This window comes from Pithys albifrons, chromosome 4 (assembly GCF_047495875.1).
Source record: "Pithys albifrons albifrons isolate INPA30051 chromosome 4, PitAlb_v1, whole genome shotgun sequence".
Classification (NCBI taxonomy): Eukaryota; Metazoa; Chordata; class Aves; order Passeriformes; family Thamnophilidae; genus Pithys; species Pithys albifrons.
In genome coordinates this window covers 22,246,975-22,263,454 of record NC_092461.1, presented here as the reverse complement: position 1 = coordinate 22,263,454, position 16,480 = coordinate 22,246,975, and the positions used below count along the sequence as shown (strand labels likewise).

The following is a 16,480-nucleotide window of genomic DNA, read 5'->3' as shown; positions in this document are numbered from 1 at the left end:
CTTCATACAATTTATGCTGTTTTTAAAAATATGAAAGATGTTATTACAAGTGACTTGGGTTTCATTGGGTTGCATAGTATTTTCTTAGTTTGTTGGAACTTAGCTCTATTTACTTCTTCCAGAAAAATAATAATAACAAGTAGGGAAAACTGTTGAATTTTTTATTTAAAAAGTGCTGGCAAAACTTAAGACAGTACCATGCTTAACTGAGGCAGAGAGTAATGGAAGCTGCCTACACATGACATGCTGTTGGCATTCCTCGGTCTTCAGTTCTTTGACTTAACTGCTCTGTCTGTCCCAATATTCCTGAAAATGTCTAATATAGAGAACTGCTTGGTGGTTTTCTACTATTTCAAAGACCTAAACAATAATAATCATATTTCCTTTAATCCAGAAGATTAATGAACCCTTAAAATACAATTGTAGAAGCTTTCATTGAACAAATAGTAGCTTCATACTGCTTAAAGCTGTCATCAGAGTTCAGAGGAAAGGCACTCATTTATAGGTGTCCTTTCCTAGACTGAGAAAAATCTGAGAAGAAATTAAATTTACAAAGATTAGACATGAATAGAGGCTTCCCCACTTAGCCTTCCTTTATAAAAGCTCTCAGAAGGGTCCTACGTTATAAAACAGAAACCTTCCATTCCCACCTTTCAGGATTATGCTTTAACCACTACACCATATGGCAGTTGGACACTGTCCACCTCTTCCTGGTGAATGTGCATCCTCCATACAGAGAAACTTGGTGGTAGCTGCACTGGACACAGAGCGTATTAACCAGAATGAGCTGCAGCTTTTTAGCAAACAAGGGTGGGAAAGAAAGGTGTGCTGGTCTTACTTCTTACTATCATGGATTATTTCAGCATTTTATATTAAATTTTCATGGGATACGTGTGCATGACTAAAGCCAATGAGGCCAATCTAGATAAAGATAGGCATAGTAAAGGGGAAAGAATGCTAATAGCAACTAGTGATTTTGCAGTTAAATTTTGATCACCAAACTTGATGAAATTAAAAAACTTTAGACTTATATCCAGAAAAGAGCACCATGCCAAATGTTCAGGAATGGATACAGCAAAATTTTAGAGCTCCTGTGAAAAAGTTTTGCCTGAAGTTATGGTGTTCCTTCATGTTAAGATGGGGCACTTACCCTGACAAAGAAACTACCTGTCAGTGATTAGGAACTGACTGCAGCTAACACACCCTCCCACCTGCCAGTTTTTATAGCAACAGAATGTCCAATATTGAGCGGAAAACTCTGTTCAGTGGAACAGAGTCATGAGGCTTTGGCTTACAGAGGAATTACATGGAGGATGGCCACCTAATGCTGCATTCTTTTCCATGAATATTAGAAGAAATTGGCAAATATGCTCTTAGGACAAAAAATCCCATTCTTCTGTACTGCATTTAAAATAACTAAAAACATGTGAGCATTTAATACTATATCTTGATTATCCAGGACACTAACTTACAAAACCCTGATAATTATCCAAGTGGAGATTTTAATTACTTAAAAGACTGCAAAATTCAGTAGTTATGAAGAATTTGAATCATCTGGGAGACAGGCAGCATCTGAACTTTCCCAACACTTCACAAGCAGAAACTGTGACTTTTGCAGTTGTTTAATGGCATTTTGCAGCTTCCACATTCACTCCTCCCTCTCCAGACAGAAATGTCATTTTACTGCAGAACAAAAAATGGGTAGACTGGTGATTTAAAAGATAAGTCTACGATATCTTGAGAATAAAGGCAGAAAGGAAGAAAATGTTTCTTCCCACTTGAAATGATAGAGATCACTAATCACCATTCCCCAAGTATGAGACGATAGAAAAGATTATAGCTTGATATAGTCGCATTTCTCAAAGATACATTACTGCTTTCCTATGAACGAAGGAGCCTTGTTAGAAGTCTGCTTATCTTTTTCAACTCTATGTATTATTTAGTTGAACCCTTGGAGGAAAATTAGATAGATGTTGAAGATCATTAGATAGGTGTATGGATGAACATTCTGCTACAGTTAAGGAAAAGCTTAGAAAATAGTAACCACAGGACTGCATTAATGCAAGTTTGATGAAATACATACACAAAAATGCTTTTATTAATACTGTCAGCTAAGTGCAGCATACTTTGCAAACACCACAAAGATGACGAAAAGCTTGTTTAAAGCCAGCCACACTACAATCTGCATAAGAAGTGTCTAGTTCAAGAACAGGTCATAAAATTTGTTAAAAGTAGCTGTTCTTTAATCCCAATTTCAGTAAACGCATGAGGCTAAACATAAATGGAAAAAGCACAAAGAACATTCTGTTTCTTTCTCCCTAAGGTATATACAAAACCAATAGATCTTGAAAATAATTTGTTATGGCTGGTTGCTTCTTTTATAAAAAAAATCAAGCCTTAACAACATTATTGGGAGTAATTTTCCATCGAAACTTTGTTCCAGGAACCTTTCTCTGAGTGTAACAGAATATATCCTAGTCTTAGCTCTTGTGCTTCACCTATATAGCATTTTTAATAACAAGAAATTATAAGGTCAGATTCTGTTATGCAACAAATACATAATTTTAAAAGATGTTCATAAGTCTTCTCCGACTTTAATTAATACCATCAACAGAGCTAGAGATGAATAAAGGGGGTCAAAAGGACCTAAGTCTGACAAATAGTGTTATTTCTGTTCCCATATTAATAAGACCACATATGGTGAAAAAAACCCATCCATTACACTCATGTCATGGCTCACAGGCTCACACTGTCTTTGAAAAATACTACCAGTTTTGCAGACGGAATTTCTAAGCAATGTGCTGAACATGTTTTCCTTCTATGAAAGCTCAACATATTTATTATAATTTGAGGGGTTTAGATAAGATCTTAGAATATAGAGTACAACAACAACATCATGGGAAGGTTACTTGTCAAAATTGTGTAGAAAAGAATCCTACAAGGCTAATGCTTGAAATTTTCAGTCAGTAGCATTTCATTCACCTTACTTGCAAACAATCTCTGTATACTGTACAAGTGGACGTGTAAATTGATTTTAAGTTTCCTCATTCTTAAGAGTCCAGTATTTTCTTTGGGTTAGGTTGCATTGGATACGAATTCATGAAAAATACTAAAGGAGGTCCAAGAAAGCAAAGTTACCACCACTAAAAATTCATCAAGACAAAGAGTTTTTGCCTTGCCTGTCCTCTAGTTACAGGCCAGACATTGGTTTTGTATTTATCAGCCCTTTCCTTTTAAACTTTCTAACAGAAATACTTATACATATAAGTACTTGTTAAGTCATCTGGCAAATGCAACCTTTCTTTTATCCACAGAACAAACTAGGCCTGCAGATTCACTGCAGGTTTACTGCTCCTGAAACTGATCCTCCTTCTGTAAGCTGTAACTGTATCAGTAATTTGTGATCCTCTGTCCTCCATTATCTACCAACACTTGATGCCACTGACCACATATTTCCACTGTCTGAATCACTACTTTGCCCAAGAGGGAAATCTCACTCTACTGTCTCCAGAGACAGATTAAAGACTCTACAATAGTATACTCAGAGCATTTTGCTCTACAATAACTTACTCAGAGGGCCACATGTATCCAAGGCTGTTCCATTAAGGACAGCTCACACACTCATGCCAGAAATGACAAAAAGGAATTGAGCTTAATGCAACCTTGCAAAGTGCATGTTGTCATCCTTGTTAAATAACAAAGTACTGTAATGTCATAATCACTTAAGTTATATCTTGACTGGTAAAGAACCTAGCAAGTACCAAGGTATTTGAAAATGGTGAGATGGTCAGGGAAAAATCCTTAACCTAACAACTAAAAGCCCAGCTGCCTTTTGTGGGCTTGAGGTAAAAATACCATGTAACCTTTAAACTGGTCGTTGAAGGCCACTTTGGTGCCTTTTGGAAACTACTGCCTTTCAAGCAACAGGTTTTGCCCTTTTATTGAATAGCCAAGGAGGAATTGACACTCTCCAACGAGTACTGTGTTGTGAACAGTGTCCAGAAGAGCGAGCCAAGTTTTCTTCCTTCTCCTAAGACTGATGTCTGAGGAGAAGAGTGCAAACACAAGAGACATGTACTTTATGCAGGACTGAGAAAAAGCTTGAAAAAAAGCTGTGTGATCTCAGCTCAAGAAGCTCAGCTAAGAATAGAAGTAAGGAAGAATACCTTAAAAGTTGCCATGGAAAAACTTTCTTGGACTTGCACACTAAATGTGAACAGCACCTTCTTAGGTTACCTGGAATAGGTTTTCCTTGAACAACTGCAGGTATCTGTGTTATAGTTGGCATCCACACTTAGTGGAGAAAGTCTGGATAACTGATAGACAAATCTAAACAGTTCTAACAGTGCCTTAACAGGAAGACCCTCAGTGGATCTAGTCAATATGTGACTAAGGTGTCCAAAAAAAGTGCATAGTTTGTGTTTCAAAATCCAAATCACTCTTCCCAATATTTTTGTAAACATTACAAAAACCACTTGTATTATGGCTACAGTTCTTCCTTTTTGCTATCACCTCTGTCATTTTGCAAAGAAAAGGAAAAATCTTAAAAACCTAAGAATTTTCCAGGCTTGATATTTAACAAAATTCTCGTTAAAACAATTTTCTTCCTGCTCACACAACATAGCTACAGTTGATATACCAGCAGTAAGATCATGTCTGGAATAAGGATTGTTTCTAAGGGATGTCCCCTAGATGTTGAGCATATACAAAGAAAAAAGTGTATAGCATAAAATATAAACTGTGTGAAGGAAGCTCACATACTCTCTTGCTTCTTTCTACTTTTTATGCAATGTTACACATCAGGATCTTTTATTGTTTTGTAGAAGAACTGGCTAACGTGTATACAAATTGTCTTATTCATGGAAACAGTGAGTGACTGTAGAAATTACTTTTAGAAGTAAACAAAAAGGACTGGAAACAGAACACATGGATTCAATCACTGCCATGCCCTGATTACAAACTGGTTTCCATAACCCCACACTGACTAGACAAACATTCTGATTTAAGCAACCCAGATTCTGATACACCTGCTGGTGATGATATCCTGTGGAGTCAGAATGCCTAGTGAATTACAAGAATGTTTAAATGCGATCCACAGAAAACAATCAGATCTAACCTGTAACCAAAGAGCAGTATCACCTCAAACTACGTGTGTGACCATCCCAAACCTTTTCTCTTCACAAAGGATTTAAAGAAATCTTGAAATACTTAAACAGCTTTTTACAAAAGTTCTAGAAGAAAAAAGACATGTTTCATTAATCAGCTTTAAACTCTTGATATAATCATAACTGCACTGATCCTTTCCAGAACTCTATGAAAGACAAGTGGTTGACTGGTATGTAAGGAAGATTTATAGGTTTAGATTTGAAGATATTTTCCTATGACATAATTTAAAGCAATTGAGGAGAAAATATTTTGATCCAAGAGGAGTCTTCTATGAAAATCAGAGCGATAAATCTTTCAGCTGCTGAATGGCAACATAGATCTGTCCACTAAACTTGATGATATAAAAGCTATTCTACCCAGCTGATTCTGCATTTTCACAGGACAACAGATGGTTCAACATGTCTAACACTAGAAACCACAGAAGTCCCAGCTGAACATTAGTGTGTCTTAAACAACATTTACTCATATGTCTAATATTCCCTGGACAGGTCATACATTATTAGGCTTTTTGTTGGCATACACCGACAAAGGAAAATTCAGTGAGCTCTCAAAACTGGATGTATGAGCAATTCATGAACCTGACCATTGTAAGTTACAGTGAGTAAAACTACCTATTCAGCACTGAACTTCTCTACCTTGTTTCCTTACTGAGTAGTGCCCCATTCCATTTGATCAAAAAATGAATGTTTAATCCACAAGTATGTTACAAACTGCATTCAAAGATAGCAGTCTGATACCCCCAAAAACTACTTTCATTTGTTGCAGAAGGCACTTGTGTGGGCTATTTAAAACACTTACTAGGATCCAATGCAATGCAACAACGTATTGCAAAAACAACTACACAGAGGTACTAAAAATTCTAGCACATGGCAACAGTTTTAAAGAAGGTATTATTTGGAAAACTTGTAATTTTGATAAAATGCATAGAAATAACTACACTTCAGAAATTAGCAAGCAGTGTCTCTGAATTGGTCATTTTAGTTCTGTGTTGGTTCTCATACATCTGACAATAAAATGAATAATAATAGGGTTAGTTTTAACTAAGTCATATGAGTAAGTATGCCGGGATAGCATGACTGATATTTGGACTGACTAGACACAATAGCTTGTGCTATTATGGACATGTCATTCTCCTGTGGAACAGATTTAGATGGGAGACTCCCAAGCTACTGCCAACATGTGTTCAAGTTCAAAATAATAACAAGCAACTCTTTGAGAAGGATAACCATGTTTCAATCCTGACACCACCACTCTGTTAGGGCACTTCCTCCTGACTTTTAATCTCTGCATTGTGCTTCCTCATACTGTGTTTGTCTCACCTGATGGCTGCACCCCAGCCATACCCACAGCTTCAGCTTGAGTGGCTTTGCTGCTGGAAGCATTCAGGTGCTGTGTTAAATGGGAAATCTGGCTTAGATCTAGGGTGCAAAGCTCATCGTTCCTCTGAAAATAGCCTTACCATTAATACTTTAATCAGACAGCACAAAATTTTGAATAATTTTGCCTATGTTGCCTAATTTCAGATTAATTTTTAATTCTCATATAGTTTTGGCGTTAAACAGGATTTTTTAACACAATTTAATATTCATTACCAAAAATCAAGCTGTGACTGCAGAAACAACTTAGTCTTAATAAAAGACAAAAAGCTTAGCACTACTGGATTTTATGGAAGTTGCTATGTTCTTGTACTATTTTATTCATAAAATGAAGAAGACAAAAGTCAAGGATGTCCTTGACTACTCGGTTGATTGGTGACAGAAAGCTAAACCAGTTGACACAAGAAAGCCAGTACAAGGTAAAGGGGCAAGCTCATTTTTCCATCTGTTTTTATTGAATACACCCTTTGTGAAATGTCACGGTCAAGAGCAGTTAAAAATTAATCTTTAAACACTTTAGTTTGTTCAGTTAAATGTGTCAGACAGGATATTATCCATAAAAAAATTTGAGATGTTAAATTACTAAGATAGCTGTGATTTCCTTCTTTGCGGAATCTCATTTCTAGCTGCAGTATTATTTCCACTCAAGGAAATCACTCTACAACACCAAATATTTTCACATGCCTTGAAACTTGTAGACTACAAATGTCTGAGGATGTTTGCTTTGGCAAAGAATTGAACTTCCTTCGTTTCTCTGAATACAATGTAATCCTCCTCATTTATGTCTTCATTAAGGGGTGGGAACCAACAAAACCCATAAAACACTTAAAAATCTCATTTTAAAACCACCACTAAGATTCAGTTCTCCTCTAAAGAAGTTAAAACAAAATGGCAAAAACAACCTCCAGATTTTAATTTCATATTTGTGCTTATCTCTTTAGTTAGAACTATATAATAAACAGAACAAATGAACACTAACTAGACTGTAAAATACACAGTACAACTGCTGTTCATATTTGTTCCGACAACTTTTTCACTGAGTGTGATATGATCAATGTCATCTTCTTGAGTGACTGCCTTTGGGAAAGGCACTGGACTAAGGATTTTATACATCATCTTTTCTATCTCAGTCCCACCCCCTGGATTATAAACTGGATGATTGGTTGGTCTGCTTGTCCATCTTGAAAAATCTCAGACATTTTATAAAGATTTGCAAAATATATTTTGCATCTTTGCTGAATTTTCTGCCAAAGGGATGGGCTGTAGCCTAAAATCTGCTAGAGCTAGAAAGTAGAAGGCAGTTCACACAAACATAGGACAAGGAACAAGAAGAACCCTACTCTTTCTCCTGCCACTAAGGGACATACTTCCCTGGAGCTTAAATGTCCCTCTAGACTTAAAATTTTCTTCTGTAGAGATAGCCAAGTTGAATTTCTAGTCCTTAGTGCTAAGTTCGAGGCAATCACCTTAGCAGTCTTCTCAATTTAGAGAAAAACATACCAAACTTATTTCCAGTGTTCTACCCCCTTCTATCAGCTCTCACCTTCTTCAGGCACACAGAATGCCTGGGAAACATGGTTTGAGCAGTTAAGTAAAGTGACAATTTCTAATTCCTTTCCAATTTCATGGAACCATAGAATGATTTTGGTTAGAAGGGACTGTTAAAGGTCAGTAGTCTATGCCATGCCTTCCCACTGCCCCTTGCAAACTCCCACTCGAATGTAGTTCCTTCCAGCACTTACAAAGGGCTGCCAAAAGCCTCTACTGCCACAATCTTCTAAAACCAAGAAAAGTGAAGAATACCAAAGTGGTACCACAGTGTCAATTGGATGTATTACTAGGATTGTAGCATAACATGTCTCTACATCAAGCTACCCGCAACAAGTATAAGATTTTTGTCATCCAAAACTACAAATAGACCCTGCTGTGAAGACTTGTTAGAGAAACCCACTATGGCACACAGCTTGCTATCCACATCTGGAAGTGCCAGCAACACAGAGCTGAGCAGGATTCAGGGGTCATCTATGGAGTCTCAGGGGTTGAGAAACTGTATTCTCATTAAAATGGGCACACTGCAAACAAAAGGACATGCCTATTTCTCCTAGTAACCTATACCATCTATCCTTTAAAGACATGAAAAACTTCAGTGATACGCAGTCAGAGGAACTGGATTTGCATTCTGTTCTCCTCACTTCCACTACTTTTGGGCTATGACTGTGAATGTAGCTAGAACAAAAATGTGTCCAGTTCTGGGCTCCTTGGTATAAGAAAGAGAAGGAGCTACTGGAGAGGGTCCAGTGAAGGGCCACAAAGATGATTAAGGGTCTAGAGCATCTCTCTTATGAGGAGAGACTGAGAGCTAGGCCTGTTTAGTCTAGAGGAGACTGAGAGGGATCTCAGCATTGCATATAAATATTTCAAAGTTGGGTGCCAAGAGGATTGGTGTCAGGTTCTTTTCAGTGGCTGCCAGCAACAGGACAAGGAGCAATGGCCATAAACTAAAACACAGGAAGTTTCACCTCAACATGAGGAAGAACTTCTTTACATTGGGAGTAGCAGAGCACTGGAACAGGCTGCCCAGGGATACTGTGGAGTTGTCTCCTCTCTGGAGACGTTCCAAACCCACCTGGATGCATTTCTGCGTCACCTGCTCCAAGTGACCCTGCCGTGCAGGGGGGTTGGACTGGATGATTTCCAGAGGTCCCTTCGAACCCTAACAGTTCTGTGATCCTGTGAAAAATAGCTTAAAGTAGGAGGCAACAGCTTTTACTAGATTATACTTGTGATGTTTTCCCTTGTTTTCTTATTTAGCTAAACAATGGCATTCTCTAGAATAGGATGCTATTAAGCCATAAAATTAGACTTGATTTACACAGCACACATTTACTTCGTTAATTTTTCTATTCTGTAATTTTTTTACCTTTTAATTTCAGATCTAAGTAAGGTGGCATTAGAAGCAAAATCTGAAGAGTGGTGCAACCCCAGTTTCTAAAATAAGCACAGTGTTAGGGTCATTTTTCATCATTTACTGAATGGTAGTTCTTCAGAAGTCTTGCCGCTCAAAATGATCTTTGTCTATTAACTTCCCCTAAATACTGTGCCCAACAAAGCCTCATAATTACTTGAGACATACTTTTGCTTTAATGAGAGTTAAAGCTTACGATGACATCAGCCTGTCCTATTTGCCTGAGATTTGCAAGCCAGATGAAGTTTACTTACTAAATGTTGCAACCCTGCCAAAATTCAGGGCTGCATAGAACAGTATGTTCCGGCCGTAATGTCTTGCCAGTTTTCAATGAAGTGCTTGACAGAGACCACATGTGGAGGTCAAGTGATACTATCATGATCTCACCAGATGGTAAGTTGTGGTATTATTCCCAAGGCAGGTAGTGTAGTCTGTTCAGAAACAGTTGGCAGGTGAACCATGAACTCACAGCCAGAAGCAACTGGATTATTGCAAAAGATCAAGAATGCTATTGATGCTGGCAGAAACACTATTCCAAGGATTTTTCCTGCACATAATTCAAAGGCTCAACTCTCAAGACATATGTTTTCTTGCAAAAAACCCAGAAGTCCTTCTGTCAAAGAAATCTTGTGTTCTTGTATGATTATTATGTGACGTATATTAAATTGTAATATAAAGACACCGCAAGCTCACCTTGCTTGTGTTCTTTTATACATATCAACCGTCACCAGGTCACTATGATGTCAATTCAGAGGTTGTATCTACACAGGTTAGAGTGCAGGACTGGACTACTTTTCAGAAAACAACAAGAAAGTATAACATGGAGAAATCTTACAAAACTTTGAAGTTACATTTTCTACTCCCCTAAAGTAAACAGCCTATTCAAGTCAAAGTGTGAAAACTCAGCTCTGTAAAGAGTCCAGCCTTCAGTTAAAGCAGGTAAGCAATTTAAAGCACCACTGACTGACATTGCTATGGTTTCCTGGAGAAAGTTGCAGAAAACCTATTCCTAAAACTTTAATAAAGCCATACAGTGGATTCCTCTTACATTACAGCAGGGTTTTGTCTCTTTTTTTTTTCATAGGCTAAAGAAGCAGTATTCTTTCACAAAAAGACATAATTTTAAAGCAGAATTCATAACTGTGAACATTATCTGTGTTAAAACAGGTTCTCAAAGGGTCCACTGTAAAATCAGTCATACCTTTCCTTGCACTTCTGAGAGGCTGCACCTTCTGACTAACAGGAAACCCTCCACGGAAATTCTGCACTAACATCCTAGTTCATACTGACCAAACATCAGAAAAAAGTATATTCAACTGCAGTTAATCCCTTCTTGACTGAGAAAGCTAAGAGTCCTTTTAATTAATTCATCATACTGGGACACCTTACTCAATTTAAAATTACAGAAAAAAAGAGTTGGAAAACAAAGACGGACACAAAAGCTGCTGGAAAATAAGTTGGCTGCCTAAAAAACCAGTTGCCTAAAACGACTATAATGCTTTCTGCAAATTCTTTTTTTCAAACTGAGACACATGTTGCTAGTAAATAAATGTGCAGCAGCACAGTTGGGCATTAGGAGCAGTATAGAGGATGGGTGGTAATCTGGACTGAAACAGTGGAATTCTTTAGATATATAGAGAAGAAAATTCTGTAATACTAAAATATAACAACCTTAACTCCTTGAAAATGTTGAGAAAGTAGTCTCCATGCTGCATGCATCATCTAGCAGTAGTATTTAATAACTACTTTAAAAGAATTAATGTGTTTAAGTGTGCATACACCAGAACTAATTTTTGGAGCTGTTTCTCTCATAAAAGAAGTACAAATTACTCCCTTTCCCTTGCAGTTTTTTTAGCCTTCCTAAATTTGATGCCTTACATGATGGCAAGATAGGCCTTCAGCCATCACTGCACTTTACTCTTTTAATTTGGGCCTGTACCATTTATCCAAACTAGAGTGTAGCTGTTAGCTAAATTAAGCATCCAACCTACACAGCAAACATCTGATGTGCTGTCAGCTAGTTTCATGTTTGCCATCTGAGCAGTTTTGTCAGACATCAACAAGTATGGATACTTCTCATTCTGCTAAGTCAATGCCATGTTTAAAGTTCTTGAGGAAAAAAATTAACAAATGGTCTTCAAACTGGAAATTAATGGTTCTGTCTTTTAATTTCTTATTCATTTACCCTGGTGTAGGGCATTTTAAAGACAACAGACTTCTTTTACTATTCACTGTTGTTTCTACTAATTAGTTCTGGTACATCTTCAGAATGGACGCTGCAACAGAATAGCACTAGCCAGTGCCAGCTCCAGTCGAAATATGAAATATATGAAACTTTTCATGTTTATGGGTGGTTACAGAGACTATTGCTCCTATAAAACTTCATGTATGTCATCACAGAATTTTATGTCTGTGAAGGGCAATAGTTTGTATATGGCTTTTTTAACAAGGCAATTCAGTGAGAGTCATTAACAAAAGCACTGTTTAAGAAATATTGCCTGATCTTTTGAACAAAAGGGAAGCAGCACACTGAAGAGATTGATTCAACTTGTTATCTTCTGAAAGGTAGAAATATCATCATTTGCTATGTAAAACAGTAGCCCCATCATTGCACAAGACAGCAGTGTCCCAACAGTTCCTTCCTCAGAGGACCTGCAATCAAGACAATATATCTGGTATGCATCTGGATCTGATACTGATTTCAGATGCAAAGGGATCAAATCTTTCATGCTGCTTTTATTTTGTCAGTGAGAGGCACGTGTTCAGTAGAGTGCACTGGACATCACCCATACAGATCCCAGGCACCTGTAATACAAGCTGCCTAAGTACATCTCAATATTCCGAGATGCAGCTGTGGGCCTCTTGGATACTGCAGTTACATTACTAAGTTTTAAAACATACACCAGGCAAGTTGCTTTAGGGTTCATGGTGCAAAATTCTTATTACTCATATGATTTACTTGCAAAAGTTATGGCTTCATTCTGCAAATGCAGTTTTGCACTCAGAGCAAAAAACATAGAGATCAGTCATTGGAAATAACAATCAAAGACAGCTGTTTCTGTTTTGAACGAGAAGCATGTTTTCCTGGTCATCAAATTACCACTGATAAGAAGATCTAGTGAAGTCATTGTGAATGCTGCCAGTGCCTTTTCTGGGGTGGTATCAGATCATATGAGACAATTACTTGGGTATGGCTCTCTTCAGTATTCTCCAAAAATAGCTGCATAGGTTAGACCAAAGGTTCTACTCAGGTTTCTGCAACAGACTGTGACAAGCACCTAGAGGACAGCAGAAGAAAAGCAAGTTTGATACTACTTTCTCCCAAATACTTCTGCAGTCACCAACCATCTTCAAGTCAGGGACTTCCTGGTGTGGTTTATACCTAAAAATTCACAATGAGTTTGTAATTTCTGCAGCATTTGTTCAGTCTCCTCTTAAGTCCATCAAGCCTGGTGGACTACTTGCAGGAAGAACCACATACTTTGCCTTTGGGGGTTTGCCTGTTTTCTACTAGTTTCAAATGCCCTTGTAATGGCTGGTTGAACAGTTAAATCCCTATCTGTAGTCTTTAGCCACTTTTTTCAAGATGAAGAATCATGATTTACTTAAGTCTCACTGTTGTCCTAAACTACTCCACACCTTTGATCACCCTTGACATCTTTCCATGAGTTTTGTACTATTCTGCAATACCCCTCTGAAAGAAGGGAAACATTGCTGTAGTATTTAAGATGGCATAATAAAGCTCACAATACAGTGGCATAATAAATCTGTCATTTTACCCTCTTTTCCTCTCTTAAAACACTCTGAATTCAATTTGCTTTTTTTGATTACCATTGTGCTGAGTTTTTTCAAATAAGTATGTCTTCTGATTCTAAGGTTTTCCTGCCAGAGAGAGATCAGTATTTTGCAAGGGATTTGGGAAAATTCAGAGTAGCCTTTTCTCATATATATCACTTTACACCTCCTTATACAGAATTTAACTGCTTTCACCTGTAACTGCTGCCAGCACTCAATCTCATAAGGTCTTTCAATAGTTGCTCTTCATACTCAGCCTTAGTCCTTACTAGTCAGATAACTTAAGTAGGAGCAACAAACTTTGTCACTTTACTCTTTATTTTCTGGGTCACTCCTTAATACAATGAACATGGGTCCTCAAAGCCTCCAAAGCTGCTGCAATGTTCTACCACTACATGAGAGGAACATTTATATTCTAACCTGTAATTCCTCTTTTGTTTCCTTTACTGTCAGTTATTTAAGATGACCTTCCTCATTATGGAATGGATTTGGTTTAAGAAATTCCTGATGAGGGAACTTGGAACCTTTGTGGAAACCCAGAAGCTTTGTATCAACCAGATCACATGTATCAGTCTGTTTTCTGAATGCATCAAGAGCACTTTAAGGAAGTTGTAAAGCAGGGCTTCTGTTTTACTGAAGATGCTTTTACCCTATTCACTATCTTTACAAAGATGCCAAGTAGTTAAATTCTCTATTTTATTTCTTTATTATTAAATTCTCTATTATAATTCTAGTAACTTTTCCAATATAGAAGCCATATGACGCTTGTATTTTTTAAATTTCCCTTATACTTTGCAAACACCAACTATACCTTTCTCCTGTTTTCTCTGAAGTTCTTCATGAAAACCCAGAATGTGGCATAGGTAGCATTTCACAATAATATTCACTAATTTTTTGTTTATTTCTTAGCTCCACATAGGAGAAAGAAACTTAATACAGATACAGTTGATACAATTATTTTATACAATCTTTTCTACTTCAGATAGCATAGCAGTCTCCAGTGCATCATCCGAAGAGTACTTTGCACAGCTGCTGCTCAAACAAAGGAACTAGAGTGTGCTCCTTAGACAAAGGAAATAAAATGCATTCCTTAATTATGTTGTTAGACAAGCTTGAAGTTCATTATCTGCCTATGTCAGCAACCGTAACCTGTGAAAAATGTAAAACAAAGTTGCACTGTTTTACCATCCCAGGAGAATAGCAGACAACTCTTTGGCCAAAGAGTAAGACAAAATAAATTATTTCTGTATGCTTTTATGAGCAAAGGGAAAAGATCCCATCATGCCCACAATGTCTCAACATGTATAAAAATGCATAAATGAAATAAATCAGACACTAAATGAAATTTCAGTCAGAAAGACTGGAATAAAAGCACCAAAAAGAGATAGCTACTAAAAGCCTAACAGAAAGTTTTGTAATTACCATGCAGTATTCACATCTAAAATAAGCAATTGCTAAATGAATTTGATTTGAAATAGAAATAAATGTAATCCATTTTCAATCAGTTTATCAACAATTATCTATTTATCTGTATCAACCCAAAGATAGATACAGCTACTCTTTGACCTTTATCAAAATATTGCTTCATGTCAATTGTGCAAGAAGGCCCCAGACTCTTAATCTGGCATCGTACAGCAGTAAAATGTGCACTCCAGCCTCTAATATGCAAAATCTAATATAAAAAATTATGTTCCTCCTTTAAGGCATACATAACCTGGTCACTTGAACAGTGTCCCAGGGAAAAAGCATCGTTAATAAAGACACAATATCCTTGCTTTCATCACAAAAATACTGTCAAGAGATATCACTTATTTCCTGAGAATTCTAGCAGGTCTTCCACAAACACTGGAGATCATAGCTAACACTCATGACATCCTCAGTTAATGAACAAAGGCAAAGAAACTTTTAAAAATAACATGTACTATTCACATTTTCGGGCCTTTGTCCACAAAAAGAAAATGGAACCAGAGCAATTAAAAAGGTGCACAAGCCCAGCCATTAATTAACTTCTGAGCAACATTTTAAAAAAATTAAAGAGTTAGTCAAGTGTTTTCCCTCCTTCTTTGGTACAAATGCTGCTTTTATATCCTTGGGAAACTTATAAAGACCTCAGAAGTGACATAGAAGATACAGCATTTTGTAGAAGTAAAAGGTAGAGTTTGAAAAATGGCTTTTTCCTATGGCAGAAACTGATTCATTGCATCCTTCCTCAGAATGTGAAAAAAAGTATCAGTTCCTCTAAAGGAGACTTCTGGATGCTCCACAAAAAAAAATTAAAAACCAAATCCAAAAAAATCCCAAACCCCAAAGTAAAACAAAAATACATTCAGAGAACACTCAAGGGAGAAAGGAAATGTGTCATAAGAAAAAGGTTGAGAAGACCTCACCCAGAAGACCTCTTAGTCAAAAGAAACCTCCCTTCCTCTCTGAAAGATGATAAAAAAATCATGCATTCAATATCTTGTTGACTTCTAGTAGACATTTCTGGCTTAGGTGTAACCTATGAAAGGGAGATAACTAATCTGAGTCCATCCACCCTTTTGTTAAATTCTGGGCTTCTAATTAAAACAGACTACAACAATCAGTTGTTCACCATGAACTGCTCATTACCTTAGTAATTAGTACAGAAATAAAGTACTAGGTGGAAAGGAATAAAATACCTACAGCATAAACCTATCCTGCTGCAGCACAAAACCCAAACTCCTTCTCCAAGGATGACTACAATAATTTCTACAAAAGTACAATCAACCAACTAGGTAATTCTGAACTAATTAGAAACTTTTACTCTTGGGACACAGGACTCTAATCAGAGTGAAATTATGACAATAATAAATCACAGCAGATGCACAAAGGAAGAGGCAGAAGACAGCAAACTGGTAAGAGCACCCTGCTTGTAGAGGTGATGTCAGTTTTAGACATGTTCCTATGGTACATCTCAGTTCTGTAAGAAGCTGTGGTAGATGTTCTCATTCAGCTGTGATTCTTCTGTCTTTCTACTTCCCCACAACTGCAGCGCTTGCTGGTATCATGCCTCTTCCATAAAATGAGGCAAGAGAATTTGTTAGGGAAAAAGGCTGTCATTCACACAAACACAGGGTCTTTCTTCCTAAACACTCATCTGTTTCTCAGAAGGAAAGCCAACTGCAGGAGTATCATGTGACATACCAGATTTATTTGA

General features: G+C 37.1%; 1 protein-coding gene across 6 annotated transcripts in view; it reads right to left on the bottom strand.

Moving 5' to 3' along the window:
* COBL (cordon-bleu WH2 repeat protein) overlaps positions 1 to 16,480 on the bottom strand; it is a 159,764-nt gene that overhangs the window by 54,318 nt on the left and 88,966 nt on the right. The gene's annotated exons all lie outside the window — the stretch shown is intronic.